This window comes from Nycticebus coucang, chromosome 8 (genome assembly GCF_027406575.1).
Source record: "Nycticebus coucang isolate mNycCou1 chromosome 8, mNycCou1.pri, whole genome shotgun sequence".
Lineage (NCBI taxonomy): Eukaryota > Metazoa > Chordata > Mammalia > Primates > Lorisidae > Nycticebus > Nycticebus coucang.
Window position 1 is genome coordinate 87,127,774 of NC_069787.1, and position 14,953 is coordinate 87,142,726.

The 14,953-nt window shown below is 43.7% G+C and overlaps 1 protein-coding gene across 4 annotated transcripts in view; it reads left to right on the top strand.

Moving 5' to 3' along the window:
* The window catches only part of TRAK1 (trafficking kinesin protein 1), a 195,329-nt gene that overhangs the window by 41,193 nt on the left and 139,183 nt on the right, over positions 1–14,953 (top strand). The window contains exon 1 of one of the 4 annotated variants that reach the window (XM_053598667.1): positions 13,629–13,687. The exons of the other annotated variants lie outside the window; for them this stretch is intronic. The gene's annotated coding sequence lies outside the window, so the exon portion shown is untranslated. Of the gene's footprint in view, positions 1–13,628; positions 13,688–14,953 lie in introns of those variants that run through there. 4 annotated transcript variants of the gene reach the window in all.

Sequence of the window (14,953 nt, forward strand, 5' to 3'; positions counted from 1 at the left end):
CCTCCTCATCTTTAAAACATGGGTAGTTATTTAAAAAAAAAAAAAAAAAAGATAGTACTCGTGTCCCCTGGCAGTTTTGGAGATTAACTGCGATAAGGTTTGTTTGTTAAGTATCCTTTCTCCTTTAAATTCTGTTTTATCATGTTCATCTTTATTGTGATAACTGAGGACTAGAAAGAACCTTTAAAGTCCGTCTGTCATACCTCCCTTTGATGTAGGAATCTCCCCTAATATCCGGCTTGGCCTTGCACAACATTTTGGGGCCATTTTAGTTGTTGAGCTGAACCCCCCCCCAATCCCTGCCCCCGCCCTTCCTCAAATCTGAAGGAGTGGTTGGCTTGTCTATGTTTAAATGTCTTAGTTTTACTCAACCTTTCCATATCTAGGAACCTACTCTGTTTTTTTCTTTTTGTTTGTCTTTTGCAGTTTTTGGCTGGGGCCGGGTTTGAACCTGTCACCTCCAGTATATGGGGTTGGCACCCTACTCTTTTGAGCCACAGGCACCGCCCACCTATTCTGTGTTTTTAGGAATGTACAAAAGTGTCCAGGAATATTCAGCATAGTACATCGTCATCAAATAGTCTAAGTTACCACCACCAGGCAACTGGTTAAGTTATAGTTTGTCCATTCAGTGGATTGTGATGCATCTGTAAAAGTCAAAGAGACAATATGAATTCATAAGGAATAAAGATACACTGCTAAGTAAGAAGAGCAAAGTACATACTGTGTTTAGAGCTTGCTGCCTTTTATTTATTTATTTTTTTTTGTAGAGACAGAGTCTCACTGTACCGCCCTTGGGTAGAGTGCCATGTCACACGGCTCACAGCAACCTCTAACTCTTGGGCTTACGCGATTCTCTTGCCTCAGCCTCCCGAGCAGCTGGGACTACAGGCGCCCGCCACAACTCCCGGCTATTTTTTTGTTGTTGCAGTTTGGCTGGGGCTGGGTTTGAACCCGCCACCCTCGGCATTTGGGGCTGGCGCCCTACTCACTAAGCCACAGGCACCACCCGCTACCTTTATGTTAAAGAAATAGCAATCTTTTTTAACATTTCAGATTAATATGAGAGTACAAATGATTAGGCGTCATTGTTTGCATTTGTTAGGTATAGTCCAAGTTGTAGTTGAGCTCTTCCCCGAGGAGGTGTGCCATGTACCCTTACCTTGTGCCTATTAGGGGAGAGCACACCAAACCCCTCCCTCGTCGCTTTGTCCCCCTTACCCCCTTCTCTCCTCCCCTTCCCATCTCCCCTACTTGAATTTAATTGTGATTTTCTCTTGTGTGGGTGTGTAATTGTTCATCAGCTGGTTTTATATTAGTAGAAATACCAATCTTTGTGTCATTAAAAGTTAAGGTATGAAGGAGATGCCGTAGATTATAAAATGCACCATTACCTTTATGTACGTCTAAGAAAGAAAAAAAAATGCTACAAAGAAAGCATGGTATCATTAGTTTATAAGACATACGTAAATTTCAGAGATGTTAAAATGTGAAACAATGTGCTCTTAGGAGCCTTACTCTTTACTATATGCCCTTTGTGTGTGATTTTTAAGATAAAGTGCACATTTACCTAATTTACAAGAAATCTAAGTATATGTGTATATATGTGTGTGTATACACAGACAGACAGACACACACACACACACACATAGAGGACGTAGGAAGGCCTTAGACTTCAAGGAACTACCACCTGTGCTTCTGTCGGCATACAGACTGAGATTCCTACCCTCACTCCCCACTCCCCACTCCAGGATGGGAACTGAATTAACTGTATTTTAGAAAGATATCAACTTGTCTTCAGCAGTAAGCTTTCAGGTGGTCTTTACGAAGTCTCATAAAATTTTGAGACAGTGGCTAGGAGAGAATTATGGCTCAATTTTTTCCCCGTGCATATCAGCAGACCTCAGATGTTTCCTATATCCCTCCTGGGTATTTCTGTACATTTTCCTGCAAGAATATATGTGATGGATCACATGTAGTTTTCTTTAATATTTGTGTTACATTAAAAAAAATCACCCAACTCAGAAAGTTTATTCTTTTCTAGGAAAAAATTTAAAAGGACTCTTTTCAAAGTGTGTTTTATTACGCTACAGAGAGACAGCTACCTCTGATGGAGACTTGTTTTTGGCAAGGTGTTAAGTAAATTAGATTCTTGTCCTGGCTTCGCTTTCCTCTGCTGTGCAATGTGAATGGTAAAGCATACTCCTCCTACTTCACAGATTTGTGGAGAATGAATGAGATAATTTACATAAAAGTAATATACACTTTATAAACTGTCATGGACATAACACAGTATTTAAAGCATGAGGGGACCATGTTACATGCACATAGCAGATTCAGAAAGTGCTTGATTGATATTAATCATTTTTTTCCTGCACAAGAAGTATCCTTTCTTCATTTAAAGTATTATTTTCATTGATTCTAGAGAACCATGTCAGTAAGAGTGATAGGGGCAAGCCCATAGGAGGCTTTTAAGAAGTCATATTAGCAGTGAATACAACATACAAAAGACCCACTTCATGGAGCTTACGTTATGTGGGAAAGATGGGCAATAAATGAATAAAGTATATTCACTTTATATACTTTATATACTTTATAAAGTATAAAGGAATAGCTGCTAAAGAAAAATAAAGACGGACAGGGGATACAATTTTAAATAGGGTGGGCAGGAAAGGGCTCTCAGTGGGGTTGAGATCCCAAAAAAGATGAGAGAGAAGGAATGGAGGGTGCCTGAGGGGCGGGGAGAGCTAGTAAGTACCAAGACCTAGGGTTCTGGGTAACAGAGCGGAGGCCAGTGTTTAATCACTTCTTATGGAAATATTTATTTACATACTGAGTAGGCAACTCCATGAAAACCATATAAAAATGATTTTAGGTGCACTTAAAATGATGAAAGGCAACCAAAGGGATTTACCTCAGTGTTGTTCCTTTGCCTTTGGGAAGAGAGAGACAGGGGAGCTTTGAAACTGCAAGATGGCAAAGCAATGTAGTGGGTGGAGAGTGTCTATTGTCCAGGCATGGTGTCCCTTAGCAGTCGTCCTGGTTTATAGCTGTAGTAGTCTATTATCAGGAACAAGCCTCGATGAGAACATTGTCACATTAAAGTCACACCTGTTTGTCAGGGTTCTTTCTTCTTTTTTTTTTTCTTTTTTTCAGACACTTGGAGATCTCATCAGCTTCATTTCAGAGCTAAATAAGCTGACCCTTCAAGGGACTTAATGACTTAGGCAGAAGGACCCTGTGAAAATTGGGATGGTATGCTTCAAGCCTTGAAGCTGACTTAAAGTTTATTTAATTTTTTAAAACTTTTTTTATGGTATAATTTTAGCTTTGCAGAGAAGTTGCAGAGAGAGTACAGAGAGTTCCCATACACTCTTGACCCAGCTTCCCTGATGTTAACATCTTACATAACCACTGACCTTAAGTTTTCAAGACTGATGGGTCTCTGTGCACATACACACACAGAGTGAGGGAGGCAGTTCTGTTATCTGTCAGTCCTTTGCAAGCCCTCACACTTACACCTCCTAGGTACAGAATCGACTCTGGCCATAGTAAAAGCAGACAAGGAGCTACTTTGAAGCTGAAGTTCCAAAGCAGGAGATATGGGGAGGACAGTCAGCTGCTTGGAGAGCTCAGAGTATCATGTGAACCCATTGCCACTTGAACTTTATTTAGTAGAAGATTGGCCTGAGATACTTAATATAGACATGCCAGCTAGCATGTGAGAATTCCATTCTGCTTAAGTACAAATGCAAGGGAATTTTGGAATGTTCACTTTTACTTAATTATGCTAAGTCATCTCACTTCTTTCCCATCTAATTTATGAATCAGAGACCAACAGTATATACCAATTTATTAATTAATGGATGAGGAGCAACAAGCCCATCCAACTAGCCTTCTGCCTGGATTTTAGCTTTGTTCAGTATTACTTTGCTCTGGAAGTGGTCCAGGTTGCTTTGGAAGTGGATATTCAATTCAAATGATGACAGCCATTGGCACTCACTCCAGGGCTTAAGGGGGAACCTACGCCCTTCTAGGATGTTGCTGACGCCATCCTTCCAGAATGCAGCTGTCTCTGGTGGAGGCTGTGGGACAGCTGCTTCTGGTGAACACTGCCCAGTGGTGGCCGAGAGATCCTGCTCATGTGTGCAGCAGGAATCCTACAGCAGATAAGGTTTTGACAGTGGACAAGTCAAAGTCACTCAGCCTCTAATATGTCTGCTTCGCTGTGGATGAAATAAAATTTTCCTAAAATAGGAGTACAGTGTGGCAAGTTATTCTTTTTTTGTTTGTTTGTTTTGAGACTGTCTCCCTCTTATCATCCAGGCTAGCTTGCGGTGTTCTCATCATAGCTTACTGCAGCCTTGAACTCCTGGAGTCCTCCTGCCTTGGCCTCCTGAGTAGCTGGGACTGTAGGGGTGCACCACTGTACCTGGCTAAATTTTTTACTTTTATCTAGAGATGGGGTCTTACTATATTGCCCAAACTGGTCTCAAACTCCTGGGCTCAAGCAATCCTCCTGGCTTGGCTTCTTTTTTTTCTTTTTTTGTAGAGACAGAGTCTAACCCCATGGCCCTCTGTAGAGTGCCGTGACCTCACACAGCTCACAGCAACCTCCAACTCCCGGGCTCAAGCGATTCTCTTGCCTCAGCCTCCCGAGCAGCTGGGACTACAGGCGCCCGCCACAACGCCCGGCTATTTTTTGGTTGCAGTTTGGCCGGGGCTGGGCTTGAACCCGCAACCCTTGGTATATGGGGCCGGCGCCTTACCGACTGAGCCACAGGCGCCGCCCCTGGCTTGGCTTCTTATAGTGCTGTATTATAGGCATGAGCCAGCACACCTGGACTTCTTGTGGCACTCTTATTTTCTTGGTTGACTGTTGATATTATGGGCTGCCCTACTAGATGCAAAGGAAATACTGCAATATTTTTGATTCCTTTTGGCTAAGGATCTTTAAAAAAATTTTTTTTAGAAAAAAATGTTTTTTCTCCACTAGGACCAATTTCAGAAATGTAAAGTTTGCACCTGCTTGTTAAAAAAAAAATTCCAGTTACGCTTTTAGCATTAAAAAATACTCATCTGAGAGACTGTTTTTGGTTTAACCTTTCAGAAGCTGCAATAGAGTATGATTATGCTGCTGTGCCTCTGAGAAAACTTTGCATTTGGATAATAACACTTTTGAGGCTTGTTTATTTTGGTGGATTTTTTCCTTCTCGCTGTGCATGCTGCTTATTTGGGAAATAGGGTTGTGTTAGTGTTTTCAGTTTGCCTTGAAACAAGGTATTTTGTTGTTGAGAAAGAGCAAAACAGTGCCAGGTGTTTAACAAAACTGTTGAGCTGCTAATATAATTTTCATCAGTGAGGGCTTCATTTCTTTGGAAAACAGTGCCCTGAAGTCATCTCGCTGGCCCTCCCCGTGGCATCTGTTCTTCAGGCTCTGCGGTCAAGGCTGTTTGTCTTACTGGCTGGGGTATGCGGCATGTTCACCTGTGTTATCTCACTTCCCAGAACCACCTTGGGAAATGGGTGACATTATCTCTGTTTTTTAAATGTAAACGATGCCCTTCAGACTGTTTAAGAAATTGAACCAGTCACACTGGTGAGTAGTGAAGTCTGAATTTCAGGCCTGATTTTCAAATCCCAAACCCAGTGCTCATTCTCTTCAGACCAGGGATCAGCAAGTTGACCTCTGGGCCAAATCTGTCCTACCACCTGTGTTGTAAATAAAAGCTTTATTGGAACACAGCCACACCTATTCATTTATGTGTTGTCTTTGGCTGCTTTTGTGCTACAGCCTCAGAGTTGCATGGTTGCAACAGACACCATATTGTCCTCAAAACCTGAAATAGTCACTGCCTTGCTCTTACAGAGCAAGTTTGCCAACTCTGCTCTAGACAGTAGCTGAAGAAGCAGTCAGGTTCTTTGTGTTCCTGCATTTTTCTTCTAGGAATGCCTTTGTGAGGGAGTTCTTGCTCTTTGGAGAAGATGATGATGAAGCACACAGTGAAAAGAGAAATTATGCAGGCAACCTAGCTGTGCTTTATTGTGAAAGGGGAATGATGCCATATTTCGTGGGCCACAAATTCTTACCACATTCTCTATCGAGAAATAGACCCTGTGTGTCCTTTCCCCTGGAACCTGGGCTGGCCTTGACATATTTTGACCAATAGATTGTGGTGGAAGTGATATTATATATTTCCAAGACTGAGTTTAGAGAGAGGTGCAATTTCTGCCTCATGGTTTGAACACCCCTTCTTGGGATCCAGCCACCATAGGAGAAGCCTGAGCAGCCACGTGGAGGCAATGTGTTTCCACATGAGAGAGAGGTCCCAGTCTTCCAGCCATCCCTGTCATGTTGTTAGATGTGTGAGCAAACCCATGTTGTCTGCTCCAGCCCTTGTTACCATCCCACCTGAGGAAGGCCACAAATGCCATCTGAATTGGGTGGCAGCGACACTTCACAGCCTTGAATTCTCTCACAGTCTCTCCTCAGTATGAAACAAATTTTTTGCCTTGATGTTTTACTAACCTAAATTTAATTTCGAATTCCTACGAACTCTAAAATATTATCAGTTGTAATTGAGCAAGCTCCCATGTGATTTATTGAATGGATGTTACTTTATTAGGAACTTAACATAGAAATGCAAGTGTATAATGTGTAATAAACACTTTTAAGCAGCTTAGAGTGTGTTGTTTAAAATTTTAAAGTATTTGTGCTGTTTTCTGGTAAATGAAAAGCTTTTCTGATAATGATTTATATCTTAGAATATTAAGAGTCCATTTTCACTGGGTTAAGTAGCTATCCTATTTTTTTTTTTTTTTGGTGGGTTTTGGCCGGGGCTAGGTTTGAACCCGCCACCTCCGGCATATGGGACCAGTACCCTACTCCTTGAGCCACAGGCGCTGCCCCTATTTTTTTTCTTTTTTTTTTTTTTTTGTAGAGACAGAGTCTCACCTTATGGCCCTCAGGAGAGTGCCGTGGCCTCACACAGCTCACAGCAACCTCCAACTCCTGGGCCTAAGCGATTCTCTTGCCTCAGCCTCCCGAGTAGCTGGGACTATAGGCGCCCACCACAACGCCCGGCTATTCCTTGGTTGCAGCTCGGCCGGGGCCGGGTTTGAACCCGCCACCCTCGGTATATGGGGCCGGCGCCCCACCGACTGAGCCACAGGCGCCGCCCTATTTTTTCTTTTTAAAATAAGGTTGTATATTCCTTATCCAAAATTCTTGGGACCGGAAGTGTTACAGATTTTAATTTTTTTTTCTCATTTTGAAATACTTATTGATTGAGCATCTTGAATTTGAAAACCTGAAATCTAAAATCCTCTAGTGATCATTCCCTTTGAACATAATGTAAGTACTGAAAAGGTTTCAGATTTTGGAACATTTTGGATTGTGAATTTTCAGATTTGAGATGCTCAACCTGTAATTATGTTGGGTAAGGGCTGTTCAGTTTGATTTTTTTTTTTTTTTTTTGAGACAGATTTCACTCTGTTGCCCAGGCTAGAGTGCCATGGTGTCATCATAACTCATAGCAACCTCAAACTCCTGAGCTCAAGTGATCCTCCTGCCTCAGCCTCCTGAATAGCTGGGACTACAGGTGCCCACCACCATGCGTAGCTAATTTTTCTACTTTTAATAGCGACGGGGTCTTACTCTTGCTTAGGATATTCTCTAACTCCTAAACTCAAGCAAGCCACCCACCTCCGCCTCCCCTTCCCAGAGTGCTAGGATTATAGGCATGAGCCAACACACCCAGCCTAAATTTGATATTTTTTGATTCTAATCAGAGGTCATAGAATTGTGGAAGTACTAAAATAGGTTTTAAGGGCGGCACCTGTGGCTCAAAGGAATAGGGCACCAGGCCCATATGCCAGAGGTGGCGGGTTCAAACCCAGCCCTGGCCAAAAACTGCAAAAAAAAAAAAGGTTTTAGTGCCTTTCTGCAGGTCTAAATCTATGATGTTTGTTTGTACTGAGCGTTTCTGACCACCTGACCATGCTTTCTCGAAAGTCAAAGCCCATGTTTTCATTTAATTCATCTAACATCTCAGGGTGGACTTTGTAGCCAATAGAACATCTGCCATGGTGGATTATTTTCCTGTTCTGTAAAGGCCAAGCAAGCAGTTTTTGTTTTTGGGGGGTTTTTTGGCTGTTTTTGTTCGGGGCTGGGTTTGAACCCGCCACCTCTGGCATATGGGGCTGGCACCCTACTCCTTTGAGCCACAGGTGCTGCCCTTTTTTTTTTGTTTTGAGACAGAGTTTCACTTTGTCACCCTCAGTAGAGTGCTGTAGTGTCATAGCTCACAGCAACCTAAAACTCTTGGGCTTAAGCGATTCTCTTGCCTCAGCCTCCTAAGTAGCTGGGACTACAGAAGCTGCCACAATGCCCAGCTATGTTTAGAGATGGGGTCTCATCGTTGCTCAGGCTGATCTCAAACTGGTGAGCTCAGGTAATCCATCCGCCTCAGCCGCCCAGAGTGTCAGGATTACAGGTGTGAGCCACCATGCCCAGCCCAAGCAAACTGTTTGAGGGCAGGGCCACCTCGGTATAGAATTGCATAGATTACAATGTGAGTAGTACCTCTAGAGTTGTGTGATGGAGTGGCCTGGGTCCTCCCCAGCTTTACCTCTTGTATCTTAAAACTCTACCCTTATTGAATCTTATGGGTTTTTAACTCCTTCTGGCAAAAATGCCTTGCCTGCCCTTACAACTAAACAAACCCGTATTAGTTATGAAGAGGAAGCTCTGAGGTGCACTAGACCCTCTGAGGCCTAGAGAGATGTTTCTTGCTGTGTGATGGAATAGTCAAGGAGAGAAAAAGAGGTGGCCCAGCTTGGGAAAGCCGAGTAAGGACGTTGCTGCCCCTGAACAGCAAGGTCAGGAGCAATGCAGAAGGGGGACCACCTGCCCTTGGTGCTCCTGGGGTTCATGCCTGGCAAGGACGGGAAGGAGTGGGCATCCTTCTGCTTGTGACTGCCTCAGTCCTCCCTGCCTGCCATCTGCCCAGTTCCTAGCTGGTGTGTTCCCTTTTTTCACTTCCTGTCTTGCTCTTTCTTGCCTGTATGTGCTGTGCTTGTCATGACTGCTCAGTCGCAGGCCATCTTGCCGTCCCCTGAAACCGTGTGACTAAAGGCCCAGCTGTCGCTATTCACCCAGTGTGTACATGACTGTTATGACCAGTTTCCTAGTAACGGCCCTGTTAATTTCAGTGAGAAAGGCTAATTGACTGCCTTTTGGGGGGAGGACAGGGCGCGCTTCCTTTAGCCCCTCTGTGGCTCTGGTCCTTGACCTCACTGTTTTCCTGGGGTATTCTCATACAGGGGCTCTTGGCTTCTGCCTTCAGTACCACACATTCCTAATTATTTGTGCTACTTCTTGAGTAATCCCAAGGTCTGCTTTGGATTACTTACCAAAAGTGGCTGATAAAAATGGTTTCCCGTTCTTTTTCATTCTTTCCAGATGCCTGTGTAAGTGCTTTGTAGAGAATTTCTACTTTGCCATCAAGCTTGTTTAAGTCCAGAATTTTACTATTAATGTGGCCCAAGTGAAACCCACTTGCCTTTCTGGGGATTATTTAGAATTAATAAAATCAGGTACCTTTTCACACGTGTGCCTGAAGTCTGAATTGTTAACTAAAGGAACTTTTATGTGGTACAATTTGTCTAGAAAATTAGAAATGTAAGAGCTTTATTTATTGGTTATTGAAAAGAACAGTATGTGTGGCTAAGTAGCTGTGTCCGGGCTGATGTTGCTTCTCACTTGATCCTACAATGCAGCCAGAATATACTGACAACTTCTGTTTCCATAGTCGCGGAATCTGTTTTCAAAAACACAAGACTGTGATTTCGCTGTAGTTCATTTAGTGCACATTGAGAAGCTGATATGGAAACGAAGCTTTTCTATTTAAAATATATGCTTTAAAACAAAAACTTTCAGTTTCTGTCTGATGCTTAGATGAGCTTTTTTCTTTATCCAAGCTGTATAAGTTTTGAGGTTAATTTCAGAAGTTGACTATGGCACAGTCCTGGTTGACTGTCATTCTGTCCTGTCACTCAGGAAGCCTCTGAAACATTTCATTTCCTAATATGGTAGGTGGCTCAGTGAAAATCTGTTGTATTTTATAGGTGATTGGCCTATCATGCAGTTGTAATTAAGATAAAAATAATCAAGTTGGTTATTTTCAGTAGGATTGAGCATAAAGGGTGAGTCATTAAATTCACTGCGACTCACTGAATTTTACTATGTTCCAGGCACTGAGTGTGCAGCAGGGAACTAAATTGGCAGAAGTCAGTCTTTATCTTAATCAGTTTCTGTTCATTTAATATTTGGAATGGAATATAATTCATGTGTGGTTGGAATTTGTATACAGTTCCTACAATTTCCTGATTGTAGGAAAATGTTGAAATAGGGTCCTCATTTCCTCAACAAATAAACTACCACCCATGGGGATTTATCTTAGTGGTGCCTGCAGAGAGGTCATTTATTGAGCATGTGCTATATCTTAGAGTACATTTTAGTGTATTAGCTCATTTAATCCTTGCAACATCCCTGCAGTGTTAGGTTATTATTTTCCATTTTGTAGATGACAAAACTGAGGGTCGTATGGGTTAACTGACTTTAACTTAGCCAGTGGTACACAGTGACTCATGTTGGCTGTGTCCCCAGAAGGGTTGAGCTTATAGTGGAAATGTTTTAGGAAATGCATTTTTGCCTATGTGTTTGTGATTAGGAAATGTGCTCATTTCCAAGCTGTTTAAAAGTTGTGGGTGAGTAGGGTGGTGCAGTGGTGCTAAGCTCACTCAACCATTGAGAGGAAGGGCCGGATGACAGTGTTGTTGTAAGTCAGCCCCAGACCTAATAAGGAGGTTAACCCAGAACTGTTGGTTGCAGATCTGGGGGTGTGAGGAGGGGATGCCTGTGAGGATGAAATTCTACTGTAAATATTTGTTAGTATTGGGCGGCACCTGTGGCTCAAAGGAGTAAGGCACCAGCCCCATATGCTAGAGGTGGTGGGTCCAAACCCAGCCCCAACCAAAAACTGCACCCCCCCCAAAAAAAAAAATATATATATATATATATTTGTTAGTATTTGTGTCTTATTTTAATTTAAGTAGAGATACCATATTCTGAACCCTGTTCGTGACCTTCCATTTTCCCACTTAATCTACCCCAAGCATCTTTTCTTGGCCACCATCGTTTCTTGGCCACCAGTGTCATTGGAGATGGTGTCGCCATGAGCAGAGCACAGACATGGGACATAGTATGTGGGTGGACCATGCTTATTTAATTGAAATCCCTATATTTAACATTTTCATTTTACCTGTTACATGAATGTTGAGAAGAGGAAAGTTAGATGTCGGTACACAGTTAGATTTTTCTCAGAATATAATTGCTTCTGATGCGTGTTCCGGGGTGTGGGTGAACTCATTACCAGTACCCTTGTCAGCAGCACGGGTTATAATTTGTACTAATGCCATAGGTAGCATGATAGTATCTCATGCTTGTTTTAATTTCTGCTTTTTGGATTGCTGGTGACATTTTATCCTGAAAAATTTTATTGATATTTCTTTCTTTTTTTTTTTTTGAGAATCTCACTATGTTGCCCTCAGTAGAGTGCTGTGGCATAGCGGCTCACAGCAACCTCCAATCCTGGGGCTTAAGCGATTCTCTTGCCTCAGCCTCCGAAGTAGTTGGGACTACAGGTGCCTGCCACAACACCCGGCTGTTTTTCTGTTGCAGTTGTCATTGTTGCTTAGCTGGCCTGGGCTGGGTTCGAATCCACCAGCCTTGGTGTATGTAGCTGACTCTGTAACCACTGTGCTATAGGCGCTGAGCCTATTATTGATATTTATTTAATAAAGATTCTTACATGAGTTTTTATTATGGATTTTAACATTTTCGATATGAAATGATCTTCATGATTTCTTTGAATGCGTTTATCTTAAAATTGACATCTTATGATCTTAACTTTTTTTTCATGTAGGGTTGTTCTTTTTCTGTCCCAACTTTTTGTTCTGAAAAAGTTCAAATCAATGTAAGGGTGAAAGAATACAGTGAACTACATTGATGTTTACATGTTTCTTGCGTGCTGTGGTAGTAAACTGGCTTGGGTTCAATGCCAGCCTCACCTCTAAGTGGGTCTCAGTACAGTGGTCAAGTTACTTCCAGCCCCCTTCTCCCCATCAGCAACTTGCGGAAGGCAATGATGCACGCCCCACAGACTGCTGTGAATTTTGGGCAATCACTCCCTGGGATAATGTGCCTGGGCCTGGCTAGGCACATAGTCAATGAGGTAAATGGTAGCCAGTAAAGCTCTTTTCCTTATCAGAGTAAGCGTGTGTGTTTTAGGCCAAAACTCTGCCTAGGGAGTGAGTGCAGTAAAATCTAGAGCCTAAGGAGGGGGTCACAAATAGAGAACTGTTCTCTTTCTCTTCCACTTTTATTCTGCATTCCTGGACCTCTTTCTCACTCTGTTGTTATAATTTTATTCTGGAGTGTTGACGGCTCAGCAGCTGCTGCTCTTGGCTGGGCCAGGTTCATTACTAATCCAGGCCTGTGCATTGGGAGTGCAGGTGGGGCCCCATATGCTTGCCTTCTCGTGGACCTTAGCTCTCTTTCTCCCCCAGAGACCTCCTTTCATTCAAAGTGATGACACATGCAGTGTAGGCTGCAGGGTATCCTACTTCAGGACATCTGGCCCTTCTTCAAAGCAATTGCTTTCCAGCCTGGAATCTCGGATCTCCAGGGAGCCAGCCCACAGGGATCTGGGATGAGGTTACCACTCCTGCCACCCTCTCGGGCTTTGGCTAGCCTCCACAATTCCTCCTGGTATCCTGGGAATGTGAAGAGAGCTCTGCAATTTCTGATTCTCTGATTGGGGCTTACAGTGGAGCATGGAATATAACCACTATCATGCTCTTCTAAGAAGCGCCTCCATCCCGCCTGCTGCCTGTCAGGCTGGCCTCATGCTCTTGGACTGGCAGAATTAGGTGTCCAAAGACCACTGTTTGCCCAACCCAACAATCCTGTCAGCCGGGTGTGCTGGGGAAACCTCTCTTCAGAGAAGTGTCCTGTAGTTACCATTCCTCTGGTGGCCTGGAAGTACTATGTCTTGGGCATCAACAGCCAAGTTTTAAATGTCTTGCTCAGCTTTTAGGGTCTCTCAAGAGATATGTCTACATTAGGCCCAGGCCAGCTGGTCTCAGTGAACTTGCTTTATACTGGAAGGCATGTAAAGTTTCCACTGTAGATGACACAGGAGAGGCAGGCTGTGAGCAGGGTCTGCAGCTCAGCCTCTTAGCCTGGTCTCCTTTGGCAGGAGAGGGAGCTATTTATGGTATTTTATAAATCTGCTGCCATCAGCTAAAGGGAGATGTAGACTGTTACATAAGACTGTTGGAGTGTACAGAGTATTTTTATACTCTTTTTTTTTTTTTCCTTATTCTGGAGACAGAGATGGCTTTACAGAAAGCAGTGTGGCTGCTTAGTTGCAGCAGAATTATTTTTGGAAATAGGGATTTGGTTATGTGAAAGTAATTTTCATTCATGAGATCTGCATCAGTTAAATGGGTTTGTCCTTACTTCGTAGGTGTTGGCTGGGAGCTGTGTCTGTGTGGGTGCATTTGCTTCTGTCCTAAGCAAGATTTAGAGAAGAGAGAGGGCTGGATTCTGGAACTAAATTGGGTCAGTCATCTTTCCCCTGTTGCCTTGAGTTGTGGAAATTTTCTTTGTGTGATTGTTGATTTCTTAGTAATTTGGGGGGGATTCACTTTCTCCAGAGCCAGACAAAGGTTTAGCCTTAAAAGTGGCATTTGTTTTTTTTGTGTGTGCATATGCATGTTTGTGTGTGTGTGAGCCTGAGAGTGGAAAAGTGAGAGCAACAGAGGACAGGCATGTGCAGGCCCCCAGTCCACGTGCAAGTCTGCCCTGGAGGCACTCAGGATCTGTGACAGCAGCCCTCAGCTGTCTGGGCCGCTCCTTCTCAAGGGGCCCTTGGGAGCTCTCACGGGCACTCACAGGGGCCCTGGCAGTCATCCTTGAGACATTTGGAATCTCATTTCCTGTGACTTTGGTTACCCTGCTGCTGCTGCGCTGACTGTACTTGCTGGTATTGGCTCCTACAAACCTCGCTTGCTCTGTAGGTGGCCATGTGTGCCCGCTCCTAAGATGCTCCTTCCCTTTGTAGCATGCTGTAGTGCTAGTTGAAATTTTTGACTAATGCTTCCCAGTCTTGCTCCTGCCATTATCTGAGAGAAGACTTCAATCAGGTCACTTAACCTTTCCTCATGCCTTTTCCCCACCCCTTACTCACAAAATGAGAATAGTTCTCTCAAGCTCCAGCGGTGGGTTGTTTTACAGGCAGGGTGTGTGGCAAAGTGCTTGTGAAAGCCCGCTGTGAGCTGTGAGCTGTGGGGTGAGTGTCCTGCCAGGCCGGTGGTGGCTTCTTGATGCCTTGTTCTTGCATTGACTTGGCACCATTGCTGGAAACCTGCACTCATCTCCTCCTCATCTCCCAACTGTTCAGCTTTTACATGATAATTCCCATCATTCAGCTGCTAGTCCATTTCTTTAAAGCACTGATCTGGACTGGTGAGAGGTCAAACAAGGCAGGAGAGTGGTGAGAGGACGTCGGGGAGGAGCAGACCTCTGCAGGGTTGCCCACCAGCTGCCGACCGCCCAGCGTGGCCCTGCGGGTCATTCCCCATCTTTGGGCTGACTGGGGTGTGCACATTTCTTGTAAGAACTACAGCAGTCTCCGTGTGTCTTTGCTTTGAGTTCCTTTGCTCTAGTGTGGCAAAAGAGTTGTTTTAATTAAGAGACAGTGGACAGATGTAGGAGAATGGCTAGTGGTCAAGGACCACCCGGAATGTCTGAGTCTCCAGTGGCCTCTGAGGTCTCTTAAGCATAGTATATTGTACAAGCTATAATAGATTGAAGACCCCCTTTGCA